Source organism: Ursus americanus, chromosome 12, assembly GCF_024610735.1.
Source record: "Ursus americanus isolate L20-20 chromosome 12, mUrsAme1.1.p, whole genome shotgun sequence".
Taxonomy (NCBI): Eukaryota; Metazoa; Chordata; class Mammalia; order Carnivora; family Ursidae; genus Ursus; species Ursus americanus.
Genome location: NC_142138.1, coordinates 2,662,541 through 2,682,461, shown reverse-complemented (window position 1 = coordinate 2,682,461; position 19,921 = coordinate 2,662,541). Strand labels below are relative to the sequence as shown.

General features: G+C 46.1%; 1 protein-coding gene across 7 annotated transcripts in view; it reads right to left on the bottom strand.

The window, feature by feature from the left end:
* ST3GAL3 (ST3 beta-galactoside alpha-2,3-sialyltransferase 3) overlaps positions 1–19,762 on the bottom strand; it is a 183,107-nt gene extending 163,345 nt beyond the window's left edge. For 6 of the 7 annotated variants that reach the window (XM_087865804.1, XM_087865805.1, XM_087865807.1 and 3 more), the window contains exon 1: positions 19,568–19,706. The gene's annotated coding sequence lies outside the window, so the exon portion shown is untranslated. Of the gene's footprint in view, positions 1–19,567 lie in introns of all 7 variants that reach the window. The other variant, XM_087865806.1, reaches the window with a different exon arrangement.
* Between the last annotated feature and the right edge of the window lie 159 nt (positions 19,763–19,921).

Sequence of the window (19,921 nt, the reverse complement as noted above, 5' to 3'; positions counted from 1 at the left end):
CTCCAGGAAACAGGATGAAACAATGGGAAGTACTTTTCCCTTCACATACTTCTAAGTTAAATTTATTTGTTGTAAGTCACAAGTATTACCTCTATAATTTTTTTAAGAGTTATTTATTTGAGAGAGAGAGAGAACACGAACCAGAGGGGCAGAGGCAGAGGGAGAGAGAATCTTAAGCAGACTCCACACTCAGCGCAGAGCCCGACCTGATCTCACAACCCTGAGATCGTGACCTGAGCGGAAACCAAGAGTTGTTTGCTTAACCGACTGAGCCACCCAGGTGTCCAGCACCTAATTTTTTAATATTAAAAAAAATCAAATAACGCATTTTAGAAATGTAAACTGGCGGACTCTTTCAGGAGCAACTGGGCAATAGCTACTGAAATTTACAACACTCACGCACCTCGACCCCGCATTCCTCGTTGGGTGACTTTTCCTACAGCAACATTCCAACAGATGCTTTACAAGATATGCACCTGAACATGCACTGGCAACACTCATTACAAGAACACAATACTAGAAAAAAATTCAAATGCCCATCAACAGGGAACCAAACATGAATTACGGTACGTCTACACAGTGACATCTAGGTCAGTGGGGGTGGGGGCAGGAAACAGATGGCACACACAAAGGAATTAACCAAAGGAAGTTAATCATGGGTTTTTTTATAGCTATGTGATTAGAGTTAAAGGAACCGACCAGGGGTGGTGAAGCGTCCAGGGACTCTCAACAGTACGAAGCTACTCCTGCCTTCAAGGTGAAAGAGGAAGAGGCAGAAGGGTGTCCTGGGGAAAGAGAGGCCAGCCACCAGGAGCAGTGCTTGACGGAGGGCTCAGCGGCTCCTGGAGCCCCAGCAAGGGGCAGAGGGCGATAAATGCTCTGACTTCTCTCATCACTCGCCCTCTGATCCCTGTCAGTGTCTTTTATCAGCTGATTCCAACTGGAAGCCAGAGCGCAGGGAAGCCCAGACGATGCCCTTCTCAGAGGTCAGTCACCAGCACAGAGGATACGAGGTGGATCAACGAGGGCAGGAGAATAACAAGTACTGAGTATGATGCACCAGCTAGACAGAATGCCGCACAGCTGTTCGTCCTGACATGGGAAAAACGTCTGCTCCATGCGGCTAAACGAAAAACATCGAGTTGTAGAATAGTAATGTACGTGTATGTGTGGCCACATACGGGTGGTGACAGACAAGGGCGACAGCAATACTGAAAATTAAGGTTCGTATTTAGTACATACTTAATATGCACCAAACTGTAGACAATGTCTGTCTCCGAAAAGTGGAGGCGTGTGTGTCTCACTATCTACTTATTAGTATATTTATTTTTAATTTTTATATTTATGCACATAACAAACATACAAAGTTTTCAAATGGAAATAGAAATTAGAGACTTGCAATTCCAGCAACACAAAGGACCACGTCTCCCATCCGGTGCTCCCAGTGAAAACAAACTGACCGTATAGGTAGCCTGTCTACACAAGGCTGGTAGCTGTTGGAAAGCCTTCCCTTTCAGAAGGCAGCTGGTCCCAGCCCCTCCCTCGTCTTCCTGTCCTGAATGCAGATACCACACGGTGACTACAGCCTAAAGCTCCAGCAGACACATGACCATCGGCCGGTCAACAGAGTCCCCCGTCCATGCAGCAGACGCCCCAGGGAGAAGGCTGAACCAATCACCTACTTTACTTCCATCTTCTCCATTCAAATAAAGAGGTACAACAAACACCCAAAGAGGAACCTGATTTCCAAAAGTGGGCGACATACAAAGAAGCAAGTAAGAGCTGCAACTAAGTCAAAACCTTCGAGCCAAGGAAAAGAACAACTCAAGGTTCTGAAAGAGATGACATCTCAAACTCACTGCTAGGACAAAAGCTTGAGGCTGCGGGGGAACCGGTCTTCTCACACACTGCTTGGTGGTGGGAAAGACTGCGCCATGCCTAACGAAATTACACATGCTTTTGCCCTTTACCCCAATAATTTCACTCTTAAGAAACTATCCCAAGGGCGCCTGGGTGGCTCAGTCGGTTGCGTGTCCTACTCTTGATGTTGGCTCAGGTCATGATCTCAGGGTCATGGGATCGAGCCCCACACTGGGCTCTGCATTCAACGCAGAGTCTGCTTGAGATTCTCACTCTCCCTCTCTCTGCCCCTCCCCCAGCTCACACGCGCTCTTGCTCTTTCTCCTCCTCTCTAAAATAAATAAATATTTTTTAAAAAAAGAAACTACCCCAAAGATACACTAACAAAATTCAAAATGACTTATGCACATGGCTATTCACTGCAGCACTATTTGTAATGTAAGAGAGTAAGTCCTTCAATAGGGATTGAATAACCTATGGTATACCCACAGAACAGAGGATTATGCAGCCATGAAAAGGCATGAGCCCTCTCCCCATCTTCCTTTCTGAATAATTTAATCTAAAAGCCATTAAGCCTTTGGCATCAATCAAGGCAGGTGTGCACACCTGGAGTGAAGAGAGGTGTATGGGCATTCGGGTCATCATCAGGGGGTCTGCGGGTGTGGGAACAGGAAATACTGGAATTAACCAAATAAGTAAATATATTGATGCTAACAGGAGCCAGATTTCTCAATGATGGAAACGGGAGTTGCAAATAGATAAAGGGAAAGATCAGAATAAATTTTGGGGGCTGCACTCAAGTTGAAGGGATTGGTATAAACGGATGGTGTTTGGTAAATAAAGATACAAAAATATAAGTGAAGATAGTGTGTGTGCCTTTGTGTGATACACGCATATATCCCCCAGCTCCGGTCACTTTCACGAAAAGGCCTGGCAGCAGTCATGCCCCCAATTACAAAGAGCACATCTCACCCCTGGAGCTTGGTTTTTAAATACCGGTCTTCCCTAATGGGAACCAGGGATCCCTGGAAGGATGGCTGATTGCATGGCTGGGGCAAAGAAGGCACAAACAAACCAAGGCTGGAATCTTCCACGGTGCCTGGAAGCAGGAAAAGGCTCAAAGGGGGAGGCCGCGTCAGAAGGAAAAAGAAGCCCACTGGAGGGGCTCCTAATGGTCAGCTCTGGAGCAATTCAGACCAATAATAACAGATTACAACCCATTAAATAAGAACCTAATAAATGAGGAGAGGAGAAAGCTCTCTCTTAGAGCAGAATGCCAACTAATGAATACAGAAGGAATAATGTAATTAGAAAGTCACCATTTGGTGACCATTTCAGTAATAACTCAGCTAAGAAACATCAAAAGATGCTAAAATTAAGGGGGAGAATTTTGAGACATGGGGTATTATACAGTCTTCAAGTATCTGCCCACAAGATGCTTCTTAATTACAGAGGGGAGAAGAGTAGCTTTACAATGGAGAGATCTGATAGACCCCACCATAAACTAGCTGAAGGCTATACAGGAGTTTGCTGTAATATTTTTGCAACTTTTTTTGTAATTATTTCAAATTATTTCAAAAGGAAAAAAAATAAACCAAATGCTCAAAAAAGTGTTTGAATAAACATCCAAATGAGAGATTTGGCAGCCACTTAAGATGTAATTTATGAAAAGAAAAAGATGTAATTTATGAAAACATTTTAATGACATGGGGAAATGCTTATGATATACTATTAAATGAAAAAAGAGACAAGTATCATGCACCCAACCATTAAAAAAAAAAGGAAGAAAAGAGAGAGACTAGAATAAGACACAAAACACTAACACTAGATTACCACTTAGGATTGTCTGGGCGGTAGAGCTCACTTGGCCTCCCTGCACAGCCACAGAAAAGCACGCAGGTAAAGAACCGCAGCCAGCTCGCTTCAGCCGTCAAGGGAATGCCGCGCTCTGGACTCATCCCTTTCCCGTGTATTCGTCTTGGAGAAGGAGGTGTCTCTCTCCTGTCCAAAGCTGATGCAACAAACACTAAGTGCTAGGAGTCAGGCAAAGCACAGGGAACACCAAGACAATCAAATTCATACTCTGCCCTAGAGGGTCACTAAGTTTGCCACTGACCTCTTAACTGTCAACCCCACTGGACATTATTATCCTCCCATGCCTTGACCTTTCTGCAGCATCTGGAACTGGGAGAGACAGCACGGCACGGTGGGACAGTCCCTTCTCTGCCTTCTCTGCCCACCAGTGCTGGCTCCTCTTTACGGCTCTGTTCAAGTCTCACCTCCCTCGGGAAGCTTTCCTTAATCATAGCCCTACACTCCGGGTCTACTCCCGTAACATCCCATGCTTACCTGCATCCCAGCATCTACACAACATTGTGCCTGTTGTTCTGTCTCTGCAAAGAATCAGTACACCATCTGAAAGCAGAATCTCTAACTTAGGTCTGTGAATCACCTGCATTTAACAGCAGAACGCCTAGTACACGGCAACACTCGCGAAGTGTGTGTTTAAAGAATAAACTAATATATTTCTAATTACATGCTCCAACACAGACACGATATAAGTTGTACACATTCCAAAACATAATGTCCTGAAGATATGATCTGTGTGCCCATACATATGCACAGCAATTCTGAACGAGGAGAGAAGCTTGGGGTGCTGGTGAGGCTGTCTTAACAGTTCCCTTCTGCAGACATCCCCAAGGCGATTTCGTTCCGCTTCTGTGATGTAATTTGCCATCATTACGCAGACCAGCCCAAACACGAGCTCCCCCACCTAGAGAACTGCTTCTGAGTTCCATGTCCGCCTGCTGAACTTCCTACTCCATAGCAACATCTAGATGTTTCAGAGACGCCCCAAACTTCCTCTTCCTTCTCTGGTCCCTACCTCAAGTAAAAGGCAACGCCTTCACAGGTGCTCCTGTCAGAGACCTGGAAGTCATCCTGACACGACCCTCCTTCTCGCTCTCACCTCCACATATAATCAATCACCGAGTCCTGTGAATTTCACCTCTGAAACCCTTCTTGCATCCTTCCGTCCCTCCATCTTCACTACCACCATCCCATTTCAAGTCCCTAGACTCTTCGGCTTGGACTCCTACGACAGCCCCCCGGTTAGCCTCCCATACCCATTCTTGATCCTCTCCGACTCATTCTCCACACAGCAGCTGATGTGAATTTATCTCACTCCCAGGCTTAAACTTCACAAATGTCCCGCAATCCTTAGGGTAAGGGCCCAAATCACTTAACGGGGCCTGTAAGGTTCAGTGTGCTGTGGCCCCTGCCCGCCTCTTCCCACGTCTCTTGCCCTCCCCTCCACCCCACCCCAGTGGGTCCGCAACACTGACCGTCTTTCAGTGTTTCCCAGTCCCCACACTCTCTCCCGAAGTCAGGCTGGCGCTGTCCGGGCCATCCGGCTTCACCTCGCCAACTCCCACTCAGCCTCGCATCCTCAGCTTCAAGGTGAATTCCGCAGAGAAGCCTCCCCCGCGTCCACACCTGAGGTTAGGTCTCCCTGTTATGAACTCCCACAGCAGCTGTTTATCCTTATCCCAGGACGCAGGGCACTTACAATCTTACGAGTATTTACGGTAATTTGTTTAACATTTATATTCTGGCTAACCCGGGCAGGGGCACGTCTACTTTGTTCACCGCGGTATCCCTGGCAGCTATTCAAGAACTATCTGCTCATGGACAGAATATTCAGTCAGTGACAGTACGCTCCAAAAGAGGGACAAAAGGTATATAATGCTAGGTTATTTTAATTTAGCCATAAAAAGAAAATCGTATAAAAATCTGAATTCACTGCAACAAGTCCTGTCATTTCTAAAACAGCCTATAATGTGGTTATTTTCTGAACTATACCTGGCAACAATTTTTAGTCTCAAATGTCAGAATTTTGCTGACGTTCAAATATCAGCCATACTGGATATAAACTCAAGTATGACAAAAGTATGCAGAGCAAAAACCACAAAGTATTTCCTGAGCGTGTCTCCTGTGAGTATTTCTGAGGCAAGCTAATCAGAAGTTATTATATACCGTACTATTTATTATCCAGCTTCCCAAAAAAAGTTACTGAAAAGCTCATCAATTTTTTAACAAACGTTTTTGCTGAATGCACACCTCCCAGTCAGACGTCATGCATGACTAGGCAGATTTAAGTAGTTAATTAATATGCAATGTGTTAAATTATTCTACGCAGAAGAACCGTGCATTTTCTAATTGCAAGTCAACGTGCGGGGTAAGTTGATATTGTTAATATTCATATAGCGCTTACCGTGGACCAACCATAGTTCTAAGAGTTTTGAACAATTTAACTCACTGAATCTTCTCACCAATCCTACCAGGTTATCGTTCCCATTACATACAGAAAAAACTGAGGCACAGAGAGGCTCAATTATTTGTTTAGGATCACAGAGCAGGTCAATGGCAAAGCCAGGATTCAGATCCCAATGATCTGGCTCCAGTCATCGACCTTTTTTCATCTGAGGAGGTGCTAGAGTGTATCAAAACAACAGTGAAAGGCGATCAGTACAGGATCTAAACCAAACGGCTGCCACACAGTGGAAGAAAGGAATGGGGAGGGTTGGCGCAAAACATGGTAGATGAGACCACAGGACAGAAGCAATGCGGTTACAGAACAGATAAAGATCATTAACAGAGATCACCCCAATCCCACCCACTCACAAACGGCTCTATAAAACAAGAGCTGACCAAGAGCAGACATGAAAGGGAGAGCTCAGGGAAAAAATACTAAGACAACGCCACTTTCCTAAATAAAGTAAAATTAGCATTCAGGAAGAGTGAACAAAGAAGAACACCACCATCACGGAAACAAAAGGCTTCGCGGTAGATAACGAAGTGGTCGCTGCTGAAAAGACAGTAAGAGTCATGAAAGCAATGGCGGGGGCGCCTCACTGACTCGGGGGCGAAGTGTGCGGCTCCTGATACTGGGATCGTGGGTTTGAGTCCTACGATGGATGCAGAGCTCACTTTAAAAAAGTAAAATCTTTAAAGAGAAAGGAAGGGAGGGAGGGAGGGAGAAAGAAAATGATGGTGGATAAAAAACAAGTAAAGATAAAATGAAAGAGAATAAGGGCACGTGGGGGGCTCAGCGGGTTCAGCGTCTGCCTTCGGCTCAAGTCATGATCCTCTCCCCCCGTCCCTCTCCTCACCCCGGCTCATGCTCACATGCTCGCACGCATTCTCTCTCTCAAATAAATAAACAAAATCTTTTTAAAAAGTAAAAAAGAATAGAAAGTATAAAAGGTTACTAAAGCAAATCCAAACACAAAAACATGCAGCAATAGTGTCACAGGAGATCCAGCATGAGCATAACTGGTACCTGAAAAAGAGAAACGGGCAAACAGAACAGACAAGGACGTGTAAAGTGGACTAGGCAGACCTGGGCTGAGGGCGCGTTGGCCCAAAGACACAGTGTCCTGGCTTCTCCAAACCACAACAGCCTAGGGGCAAGGATAACTTTGGGACCCCCAAATGGAAATTAAGAAGCTAGGGGGACGCTGAGGTCCGGATGACTCCCGCATGTGTCACAGGCTTCCTGCCTCTCAGCTCCACCACTGCCCTGTTGGCTGGCCCCGTCAGGATGGATCTGCGGCCATGAAGTATTTTTCTTTGCCGGTTGGCATGATACTGAGCTCTGTCAGTAAAAGGTGCTGAAGAGCCACTGCAGGAGGAAAAAGGGGTTTTGTCTCCGGGTGCCCGTGTGTCTCTCTGGGTAGACTCCGACAGCACACCTGGGCTTTCCCATGCCCAGCCATGAGCAACGAGCAGCAGCAGCCAACAAGCAGCCCTCCGCACCCCTCTTGGGCAGTTTTACAGCAGAGTGCCTCCGGTGAGACCCCTCTGTGCAAACAGCCTCCCCCCAACACCCCGGAAGGCTGACTTCCAGCCAATTCCACCATGCAGCAGCACAGTAACTCAAATGCAACCCAGTGAGGCACGGTCATGTCCACTACACCCCAAGTCTGCATCTCAGCCTGCACGAGCTATGGGGTGGACTGGGAGCTCTTCGCTGAGCCCATCTCTCAGCCCCAGACTGGTGGTTACTGCTTACACGTGCTATGTCTGTATTATTCTGGAGTTCTCTTTACTTCTTTTAGAAAAGCTTTATCAAGATATCATTCACATACCATACAATTCACCCATTCAAAGTAGACATTTCGATGGCTTTTGGCATTTTCACAGTTCTGCAAACATTACCACAATCAATTTTAGAACACTTCCATTACTCCAAAATAATATCCTGCACCCCTTTAGCTGTCACCCCCCTGCCCAACTTCCCATTCTCTGAGCCCTAAGCAACCTAATCTACTTTCTGTTGTACAGAATAGGCAAACGGTTACAGACATTCCGTATATATGGAATCATACACTATGTGGTCCTTTGTGACAGGTTCCTTTCACCAGCCTGGTACCTTCAGGGTTCACATATGTTGTAGCATGGATCAGTGCTGCATTTCTTTTTAGTGCCAAATAACATTCCATCATATGAACATAAATCACATTTTATTTACCCATTTATCAGTTGATGGACGTTTGGGTTGTTTCCACTTTCTGGCTGAATGATGGGGCCAGGAACACTGATGTACAAGTTTTCATACGGACGTAAATTTTAATTTCTCTTGGGCATATACCTAGAGAAGGACTTGGGTATACACCCAGGAGTGATATATACCTGGGTCACATGGTGACTCTCTACACTGAACTGTTCGAGGAAATGCTAGCTGTACCATCTTACATTTCCATCAGCAATGTATGAGAGTCCTGATTTCTCCACACCTGTGCCAACACTAATGATTACCTGTCTTTTTGATTATAGCTGTCCTAGTGGGTGTGAACCAAGCAAATGGAACAACATATATATATGCATATATATATATATATATGTTGTTATGTATATATGTTACATATATATATGTATATATGCAAAATATATATATGAAAAAATGGATAGTCAGAGAGAGCGGGGGTGAGGGCAAGTGTCTCATTCTGGTTTTGCTTTGCATTCCCCTGACGGCTAATGACACTGAGTATCCTTCCTTGTGCTTATTTCTTTACTTCTTACTAGCTGATCTCATGTTACTCCAAATCCCTGTTGTAGTTAATAATTCTTACATTAAAGTTTACCTGCTCAAAGTACCATGTGGTTTCTCTCTCCTGATTGGACCCAGACTCCTGTAACACAGGTGGTCAGTGACTTTCTAAGTAGAAATCAGATATCCACCAAGGTTATAAAAATAGAAGACAGAGCGGAAAGCTGAAAAATGTTTTGCCTCTGATCAGATGCTCCCTTCAGAAGTAGCTGAGGAAAAGCCAGGCTTCGCGGGAGGGGTATGCAGAGAGATTCAAGGGAACGCAACTTTCGGTTCATCTTTGTTTTTACCCAAAAAACAAATAAACAGGGGCGCCTGGGTGGCACAGCGCTTAAGCATCTGCCTTCGGCTCAGGGCGTGATCCCGGCGTTATGGGATCGAGCCCCACATCAGGCTCCTCCGCTATGAGCCTGCTTCTTCCTCTCCCACTCCCCCTACTTGTGTTCCCTCTCTTGCTGGCTGTCTCTATCTCTGTCGAATAAATAAATAAAATCTCTAAAAAAAACCAAAAAACAAATAAACAAAATGACCCTTTCTGAATAGGAGCTGTTAAGGTTTGGTTTTAAGGGGGTTTTGCTTAACTGTGTTTTAACAGTGTTTTGGGGGACAAGGTTGTAGAAATGATATTTTATTTGGAAAAGGTAAATTCTATGTGTAAGATTAAAAATGCTGAATGCAATCAGTCCTGAGAAAATTCAGCTGGAATGTTTGAAAAGATGACCCTCCTTTGCCTAGGTCAACCGAGATCAAAGGGTGGGGGCAGGTGTTGAAGGGGGCTGGGAGATGGCCATGCATCCAGAAAACCAAAAACAGAAAACTGTAGCCTGAGAGTAGTCAGGAACAACACTCACATGTGGGCACGCACGGCAGTGTTCCAGGGACACCTGCAAGCCCGTCTGCCAGCCCCTGCTGCCAGCAGCCCCTGCTGTGTGCGGTGTGTGGGCACAGAGCATGGAGCAAAACCATAAAAACATGTATGGGAACTTAAAAACTTTAAATTCAAGATACTGTTTTTTCTGGTGAACAAGGAAAGAGACTAGGGAAAAAATACGTAGGGGACATTTACTGGAAGTGTCACATTCTATTTCTTTAAACAAAACAAAACCCTGAAGTTATATGGCATATTAAGACTTAGTGATAGACATCATTATATTGTTCTGTTGCTGTAAGTGTAAAATACATCAGTAGAGCCTGGCTGGCTCAGAAAAGAAAAGAAAAGAAAAGAGAAGAAAAGAGAAGAAAAGAAAAGAAAAGAAAAGAAAAGAAAAGAGAAGAGAAGAGAAGGGAAGGGAAGGGAAGGGAAGGGAAGGGAAGGGAAGGGAAGGGAAGAAAAGAAAAGAGAAAAAAGAAAAAAGAAAAGAAAGAGGCACCTGGGTGGCTCAGTCGGGTAAGCGTCCGACTGTCGGTTTTGGTTCAGGTCGTGATCTCAGGGTTGAGGGATTGAGCCCCATGTAAGGTTCTGCACTCAGCACAGAGTCTGCTTAAGACTCTTTCTCCCTCTCCCTCTGCCCCTCCCTGCCGCACATGCACACACGCACTCTCTCTCTATCAAATAAATAAATGAGATAAATGTTCCCTCTCGTTGTTGCAACTTTAAATGTCTCAGGCCTCTGTGGTAGTTCCACATTCTTCATCTGCCCATGTCGTGTGTTACATACATATAATGTATTTTATATATAATAAATAACATATAACATATAAATAGGTAACATATTAGCCTAACATATACAACATACATGATAACACATGTCCAGGCAGAAGCCATCATTAGGCACCTGAGTACAACAGTAGGAGCACAGGGCAGTACCTGCCCTTGAGAGCTGTGTGATGCAAGCAGAGGATAAACATTATGAGAGGATGGAAATTAACAACTGTCTGTAACATTTAGGAAAAGCTACAGCAAAGAAGGTGAAGCAGTAAAAGGGTAGGAGAGGCGTTAGATGCCGTGCTCAAGAATCCGAAATTCATCCCATCAGCAACAAAGAACCACTTAGGGGATTAAGCAGAGACACAAGAGTCAGATCTGTAGTTGAGAAAGACCACGGGAGTAGCGGGATGGAGCACAGCCGGAGAAGACGAAGCCAGGAGCAGGACGAGGCCCCTGCGACAGCTCAGAGCCTTCGCGAGGCTTCGGAGAGGATGGACGTCTCAGAGGGTACTCGGCATGACGCACCAGGGCACAGAAAGGAAACGAAACTCTTCTTGATAAATGATTCTGCTATTCAGCCTCAACTGACACTCACACAATCCCTCTGTCAAATGTCTCGTGGCACATGAGGCTCAGGAAGAATCCTCAGGAAGTGTGCAATCCCACAGCACGGAGGAGAGGGCGCCATCACTGGCTCACCTGCATCGGGATGCGGGGCAGTTTCTGCTTTACAGAATGCCATTAATGTGGCTAACCTCCTAAGAACTGAATCTTTTACACAGGATCATAACCAAATGTGACAATGAGATGGCGAGTAACCAAGAAATCTTATACCTCAAAGCAGTTCTCTAAGCATTGTTTGGCCAAGGACATATAAGATTTCTAGAATTAGGGGCGCCTGGCTGGCTCAATCAGTTGAGCACAGAACTCTTGATCTCGGGGCTGTGAGTTTGAGCCCCACATTGCGTGTAGAGATTACTTAAAAATAAAACCTTAAGGAACGTCTGGGTGGCTCAGTCGGCGAAGCTTCAGATTCTTGATCTCAGCTCAGGTCTCGATCTCAGGGTTGTGAGTTCAAGCCCTACACTGGGCTCCACACTGGGCGTGGAGCCTAAATAAATAAAAAATAAAATAAAATCTTAAAAATATATTTTTAGAACTAAAAGAGCAAGTTGTGTATTTTTCTTTTACAAAAATACTGGTGTTCTAAGTTTACTGACCACTATTGGCAATGGCAAAATATCTGTTAGCAGTATGGTACTTCATAGATATTAAAAAAATACAACTGTCTTTTCAAGGTAAAGGACATGTCTTAACCAAAGCTAGACACTAGTTACTTTTAAAAAGAAACTGTGTTCAGTGGATTTTGAAAACTGATGTTGGGGGGACGCTAAGAGTCAGTTAACCATCTGACTCTCGATTTCAGCTCAGGTCATCTCAGGGTTGTGAGATCGAGCCCCTGCTTAAGATGTTCTCTCTTGGGATGCCGGGGTGGCTCAGTCGCTTAAGCATCTGCCTTTGGCTCAGGTCATGATTCCAGGGTCCTGGGATCGAGTCCTGCATCCGGCTCCGTGCTCAGTGGGGAGCCTGTTTCTCCCTCTACCTGCTGCTCCCCCTGCTTGTGTTCTCTCTCTCTGACAAATAAATAAATAAAATCTTTAAAAAGAAAAAAAAAAAGATGTTCTCTCTCTCTCCTTCTGCCCCTCACCCCCTCTCTCTAAAAAAAAAAAAAAAATCAAAAACAAAAACTGGTATTTGGTAGTGTTTCCACTTTATTTCATTTTGTGGCCAAAAAGATATAAAAGTGTCACGTATAAAAACTCTCATATCTATATGTCAGCAGTTCTCAAACTGGTCCACGAACCTGTGAGGGTCCCCAAGGCCCTCTCAGCACATCCATGAGTTTAAAACTATTTTCATAATAATTCTTAGACATCATTTGCTTTGTTCACTCATTTTCTCACAAGGGTCCAGCAGATTTTCCAGAGGCTACATAACATATAACACGTGACAACACCACTGTCCTCACAGCTAATAGAATGGTTATATTCTTGCGATTTAAAATTTTCTCCGTAAGTTTTAAAACATTAAATCTCAATAAACAAAGCCCATAAAAATGGAAGTTCTTTGGGGTTTCAATAATTTTTAAACTTATAAAGGAGTCCTGAGACCAAAAACTCTAAGAATAGCTGCTATACAATTCATTTTTTATATACTTGAAAGACTTAGTAATAAAGTGTCAACTATACTTCAATTTTAAAAAAATTCAAAAAAAAAAAACCCAAATTCAGTGGCAGGGCACGCATCTGGCTCAGTCCAAGGAGCATGTGATTCTTTTTTTTTTTTTTAATTTTTTTTTTTAAAAGATTTTATTTATTTGACAGAGACAGAGACAGCCAGCGAGAGAGGGAACACAAGCAGGGGGAGTGGGAGAGGAAGAAGCAGGCTCATAGCGGAGGAGCCTGATGTGGGGCTCGATCCCACAACGCCGGGATCACGCCCTGAGCGGAAGGCAGCCGCTTAACCGCTGTGCCACCCAGGCGCCCTGGAGCATGTGATTCTTGACCACAGGTCGTGAGCTGGGTGTAGAGATTGCTTAAATTAATTAATTAACTAATTAATTAAGGGGAAAAACTTAGCAGTAGAATTCTCTTTTTTTATAATTTTATTTAAGATTTTATTTATTTATTTGACAGAGAGAGATCAAGAGAGAGAGCACAAGCAGGGGCAGACACAGGCAGAGGGAGAGGGAGAAGCAGGCTCCCCACTGAGCAGGGAGCCGGATGTGGGGCTTGATCCCGAGACCCTGGGATCATGACCTGAGTTAAAGGTAGACACTTAACCGACTGAGCCACCCAGGTGCTCCTCTTTTTTTTTTTTTTTTAAGTAAAAATTTTTAAGTAATCTCTACATGCAACGTGGGGCTCGAACTCATGACCCAAAAATCAAGTCACACGCTCCACCGACCGAGCCAGCCAGGCACTGCAGTCATAGAATTTTTTAACCTATTCAACATATTTCAGACAAAGGGTTTCAGTGGGTTTTTAAGTCATGTCAAAAATACATAAACATGCCATCTTCCCATTATTTTGTAGGAAAAACTGACATCAAGGAAAAGGGGAAATGTACTGACATGTAGACAAATAATGGTAAGACAAGAAGACAGGAGATGACATTTAATCAGAGTAACATAAATTAAGTTGTACAGGAGCTCAGAGGGGAGGAACTCCCGTCAGCCAGGATGACCAGGGAGGAACCTAATGGAAAACAAATCTGATTAAAGCCCCATTATCATCTTTAAAACCATGCTCAGAAGACTAAAGAGGAGCAAAACTTGAGGGGCAAGCAGTCAACGACGACAGGTCAAAGAAGCACGCACTCGGCTGCACGTGCAGTGTGCACGTTACAGCAATGCCAGGGGCAGGAGTGTGTCCACTTGGGCACGCGAGGCTTCTGGGTGAGGGTGGGGAACAGCTGAAGAGCCATATATAATTTGCTGGCATTTAAAGAATGTTTAAGTTGATATGATACCCTTATCAATGCTTCCCTTCCTGATCTCAGAATAATTCCCCAAGCCTACCACTCCCAGGCTGGCATTCACCAAGCACTTAAGACGCAGATATACAACCACAACGTGGGCCGTGCCTACCTCGAGACGGTGGGACTGAAGGCTAATGCGCACCTACCATGAACCAGGTAATGTACGAAAGGTTAGAAGTCTTAGAGCTGTTATTTTTATTATAAGAGGTCCCTTACGGTATCTGATAGCAGAGGCTTTCTCCGTGCTTGAATCCCCGGAGCAGTAACCTTGCGAGGCAGGGATTTTTTACCACATTTTATAAATTCAGAAACCAACAAGATACAAGGGGTTTTGAAGCTTGCCCAAGGTCATACTGCACAAACTAGAGAAACCACGATGGAAATCCTGGGTCTGTGGACCCCTGTACATAATGCTGTCCTCCACCCCTAGGAAGGACCCCGACTCCCCACTCACATCACTGCCTTTGTCTAGCTGGTGCCCCCCCCCCCCCGCTCACCTCACTCTCATCTCTCCCCAGACATAAACACTCTAGGACTCGTGTGTAACAGGCACAGGACCACGGCTGCAAGCCCCAGAACTTTCCCTGCCAGGGAAATGGGGTACTCACGCCTCCACCTCCTCCACACACAGTGACCTTCCTAAAAAACAAAGCTGATTTCCTACCTTCAAATCCCTCGGCAGCCGCTAGTCATCTGCGGGAGAAAGCTCTGACTCCTGAACTCACAGAGCCTTCGCAAGCTGCTTTCTGCAGCCTCCACACACTCCCCTCTCTCCTGCCACTCAAGTGTCCTCAGGACGTAGCCACACTCTCTGCTGTTTCTAGGCCATTACACACATCGTTTCCTGTCAGAAAGCCTTTCAAACCCACATCCACCCAGCTAATAACCAGTGATTCTTCAAGACCTAGGTTAGGTGTGAATTTCCCTGGAAAACCGTTATTTATACACCAAGTGTGATACCACGGCTCATTTTGCAGATCCCACAGGACCCTCAAACACAGCCCTTGTGACAATGTATTTTAACTGCTGGCTTACTGGCGTCTGGTCCTACCAGACTACAGGTTGCTTTAAGCCAGGGACACATCCCTTTCTTATTTACAACGCCATGACCTAGCACAGGGCCTTGCACATAGCACTTGCTCAGTAAATACCTGTGGGATGACTGGAGTGCCTGGTGTCATGGGGGACACAGACATGCACACAACTAAGTAAAATAAAATATGACAAATGTGGAAATAAGAAAGGTGTGGTGGGAATGCGTCCAAGGAAAGGAAAAAAAGGTAGGAAAACCTGAGGGAACCCTTCTACTTATATTCCTGGGGTTCCTCAAAGTTCTTTTCAAATCCGGCTGCTGCTGCTGGTATTCATGAACGTGACCGCTCACTCCGAACCAGGTACTATGCAAAGCGCTTTACATAAACCAACTCTTTTGATTCACCCTCTGCAGTGAAAACACCCCATGCATTTTACTGATAACCTCAGGCTCAAGAAGACACTTGCTCAATGTCCGAATAATAAGTGGCAGAGACAAGATTTCAACCCAGATCTTGTCTCCTGAACCATGGCTCCAACCAGCACCCAATGCTTCTGTGCTTCTATTCTTTATCTAAACTGAAGTCTCGGGGCACCTGGGTGGCTCCGTCAGTTGAGCATCCAACTCCTGGTTTCAGCTCAGGTCACGATCTCGGGGTCAGGAGATCGAGCCCCGCATCGGGTTCTGCTCTCGATGAGGAGTCTGCTTGAGATTTTCTGCCCCTCTCCCTGCTCGCTCGCTCTCTCTCTCAAATAAAGAAATAAAATATTTTTTAAAAAAACAAAGTGAAATTTCCTCCCCAAATACCAAACTTTGATGGCCTCAAGGAAACCCAATTAAACCAAAGTTAAACTAAGATTCCTTTTCAGTTTAATGATACAATTGAAAATGTACCTCCAGTTATTTCACTCTTCCTGGCTAAATAACTTGAATATAATTTAACTTTCGGGGGGATGCCTCAGGACCATTCCTGTGTTCATTACCGACAGCGCCGTAAAACAGTGATGCCCTTGGCATGACTGTGCTGGGCCCAGGGTACACCAGCCTGCCCTTGTACCAGCAGCCCTGGACTGCGGACACGTACAGTTCCTGCTATGGAGTCCCAAGTTCCCAATCCACCCTCCTCCCACGGCCAGTTAGAGACCCTATTTCTTGCTACTGTCAATATGTGTGTTTCTAGCAGGCCATCTGATTCTGCTCCCACCAATCGTCTACGGACTGTGGGAACACTATGCTCAGATGATTTCCATCAGCCGGGGTCCCTGAGTGAGTGAGGAGCACGGATCCCTGTGCACTCATGCTGGACCTGTGGCTTGATTGAGAAATTAACTTTTGTTCTGTTAAGCCACTTAAGTCTTAATGGGTTTTTGTTAATGCAGCCTAATCCAAGCTATCCAGATCAATACATCAGATCATCAGATCTCTCTCTCTCTCTCTTTTTCAAGACTTTATTTTTAACAACCCAGAGACCAAGAGTCGCATGCTCCACTGACTGAGCCAGCCCAGCACCCTTCATCAGATCTCTTAGGAAGGAATTCTCTCACACAAGTAACTCTCTTTACAGATTTTATGATGACCATTTTGTTTGTACAAAGAATGTTCCTTGCATCCATCTTGGTTCAAAGCTATGTTCAATATAAAACACACCTGTCAAGTACCTACTACGTACAAAACACTGTGCTAGACGATGAAGAAGAAAGTCTATGTCTTGAAAAAGTTTGTCTTATGTTGACAATTGTGCCAAAAAGGCAGACTCTAGTGTTATAATGGTTTAAAGGAGAGACAAGTCCCATCTAGATGGGAAGAAAAGTACAGGAAAGTTTCACAAAAGAAGTTCCATATCACATGGCCCTGAACTTGGGTAAGAACCAACAATTAGAGATTCAAGGGGGTCATTTAAGATAGAAAAAGCAACATAAGCAAAGATATGGAGCACAAACAACACAGCCAAAGAGCAAATAGTTCTACTGACCTGGAAAAAAATAATAAAATCTAAGGGAATGGTAAGAAATGAGTTTACCCATAGTGTCTCTTTCGGGCTGGTCTGTGCTTAATTCAACCCACAACAGCGAACTGTTAAAAGTCTTCACTGGGGAAGTGAGATATCTGGAAGTGATAGCTGTTCACAGGATACATGGGAGGAAAGAAAACAAAATGTTGGGGGTACGGTTCCTGAAATAATTCAAGGGCATGGTATCGATGACCCCAAATAAGCCTGATGACAGTAGAAATGGAAGCAGCAGATGTCAAAAATAGTGTGGTGGTCTATCAGCAAGACCTGGCAACCAAGTGAACACAAGGGGAGAGAAGGAAGGTAAGAGGGCATCTCGAGGTGGAGATCCTGGGTAGCCACAAGGACTGTCAGTCCATGGGGCTGAGATTAATCAGAAAAGTGACAAGAACCGGGGCGCCTGGGTGGCACAGCGGTTAAGCATCTGCCTTCCGCTCAGGGCGTGATCCCGGCGTTATGGGATCGAGCCCCACATCAGGCTCCTCCGCTGGGAGCCTGCTTCTTCCTCTCCCACTCCCCCTGCTTGTGTTCCCTCTCTCGCTGGCTGTCTCTATCTCTGTCAAATAAATAAATAAAATCTTTAAAAAAAAAAAAAAAAGAAAAGAAAAGTGACAAGAACCAACACAGTGCAACTGTATATTCTTCTAATGGCTAGCTGAAGTAAATGCTACTACTACCTGTTTACCCTTTGCCCTGCCTGAGACAAAGTTACTTCTTCATTTGATGCAACCCACCTACCTTTGTTATACAAACTTACCTCCCAGTTTCTCCAACAAGAACCCCCTGGAATCACCCATGAGCATTTCGGGTCTCCTCTGCCCCTCTGACCATCCCCACTTTCTCATTTCCTCCCTTCTTCTTCATCCCCCAGGCTTAACCCAGTCGTGGCTCAAGGCAAACCTCAGCTCCCCCGTGGAACCTTCCTCAAACACATGGGCGTCTCCTTTTCCTGGATTCTCCTACCTACCATCTAGGAATTCTAGAGGTGAAATCATCAGTCATCAGTGTCCTGTGTGCCCTGTACCCCCACAGCCATCTCCTAGGCTGATCAGAACGAGTCTCTTTCATTACAGGTCTTCGGTTTCCCCGTACTCATACTGCCTTACACACAATATGTAGTCATTAGACACTTTATTGATGATCCAAAGTCAATTACTCTAAGAACAGGCACATCTTATTCCCTCTTCAATAATTTACTTTTGTTAAACCACGACTACACACTAAGACATGCAAAATAGTGAGAGCCATCACTTAATACAAGATGTCCTTGAGTGAACAACCTTGCATCTTAGAAGCCGTTATTGCCTGAAGAGGTGATCTGAAAACACCATTTGGTCATAAATTTTTGTGCCACCTTCCTTTTAATCCTTTTGACTTGAAGATATACCAAACAGTTCAATGCTCATTACTCCAAGGTGATTTTGACTTAGAACAACCTAATTTTCCGTGAGGACTATTTTACTTTCAGGAACCTAATAAGAGCTTTTGTTCCACCTTCACGTTCCACTAGGTATAGTACAGACAACTCAAACACACAAGTTTGGGAACAAAACAGCTCCCAGTTTTTACAAAATAACTGCTGCTTTCATTGCTCTCTCTCTCAATTAACTACTATGACTTAGTTCACACGTTCCACACTCCTTCCTCATTTGTGAGGGAAGCGCAAACAGAAATGAAGTTTATTGAGGAATCATAAAAATGAGCAGTGGTAAAAAAAAAAAAAAAGAAAGAAAGAAAAAAAGAAAAAAAGAAATCCAAAACATCCGTGGGACACCATCCTCCCCAAACCAGCCCTCATCACGAAGATATTTCGTCTTGCAAGCAAACTCCCCGAATTAACAATGGGGAGAAGTGCCAGAAGGAAAGGAAGCCAGAGAGGTCCCCTGAACGTCTGCCTGCCAGTCAAGCAGTGAGCAATGACAACCGCTTGCAGTGCGCGCAGATTCCCGCTCAAGCTTTCCCTGGACTTTTCCTTCCCCTCTTCCCACAGCGGAGGCCCGCTCGCCCGTCCCTCCTCTGCGCCAAGGTGCGCAGCGCTGCGGGGTCTCGCACGCAGGTGACCTCACACCGCGCGGCCCGGGTCCAGCCGTCCTCCCCCGAGGCCTGGCTGCTCCCCCCTTCCCCGGCGAGGTCGCCAGGCGGCCGGGCTCCGAGCCCCAGTCCGAGCCGGACCTCGTTGCTCGGGGGGCAGCTAGGCCGTGCCCCCACCCTCCCTTCCCCAGCGCGAGCGGACGGGCTCCGCGCCCCGCCGGGACCGGGGGCGGCGGGGGAGGGGAGAAGGGCGGCGGGGGAGGGGAGGGGCGGCGCGGCCACCGTTAGCCGCGGTGGCTGCCGCGCCCCGACGCGCGCACGGCGGGCCCTTACCGCAGCGGAGAGGGAGGCAGCGGGGACGCGGCGCCCGGCCCCACGCGGGCGGGAAGGCGGAGGCCAGGGCGCAGGCGGCCGCGACAGCCGCGGGGGACCCCGGCGGGCGCCCACGACGCGGTGGGCTGCATGGGCGCCGCCATAGTGGGGACGCAGCGGCGGGCGGAGCGCGCGGCCGCGACCCGGGGACGGCGCGACCACCAATCCCGCTCTCCGCCTCAGCGCCCTCGCCGGGGGTCGGGCATCCGCGGCCAATGGGGCCGCGGGAGCCGGGCGGGGCGCCGGGCTGACCAATGCAGAGCTGCGCTGCGGGCAGCGGGCGAGCGCAAGCTCGCGGAGGCCCAATAGGCACGG